Genomic DNA, 642 nt, shown 5'->3' on the forward strand with positions numbered 1-642 from the left:
TCTGTAATTTTGTACCAAATGGATATTCACTTTCAAGTGAAGTCAGAACGGACACACCGTGTTTTTGGCCAGCACCGCCAACATGGAGTTCTGCCCCTGGTAATGCTGTCACCGATTTAATTAAGTTTATTTCCTAATAGTAACTGACCAAGGTAAAAATTGACCTCCTGAAGTCCAACGTTAGGTCGATGGTGATTGTGCAATTTCACTGAAGCAGGCTCACCAACCAAGCTTTGTGCACAGTTTAAAGAAGATAAGTTCTGAATATTTTCAGGAGCAGCCTTAAGATTGTTTTTCTTGCTCTGGTTTTTTATTCCTAATACGTATACAGCACTTACAATGCTTCACATGCTCACAGGAGATAAATTTGTCCTCAAACCTTGGACCTGGAAATGTGGCATTGGAGCAAATAATTAGCTTTCAAGATGACAAAACTATCTCTGAATCTCCACCTGCATCTCAGTTTTCATTGCTTTCACACCAATTTCAGCATCTTCACTGGAGAAAAATGATGGAGGTATCTCTCCGGCAGGTCATGGAGAAAATACTTGCAGCTTCAAGGCACATCAGTCTGGTTAACTGCTTCAGTAGCTTTCAGCAAATAACCACCTTCTCTGCAAATAACCATTGGCTGCTAATAAG

This window comes from Mesoplodon densirostris, chromosome X (assembly GCF_025265405.1).
Source record: "Mesoplodon densirostris isolate mMesDen1 chromosome X, mMesDen1 primary haplotype, whole genome shotgun sequence".
Lineage (NCBI taxonomy): Eukaryota > Metazoa > Chordata > Mammalia > Artiodactyla > Ziphiidae > Mesoplodon > Mesoplodon densirostris.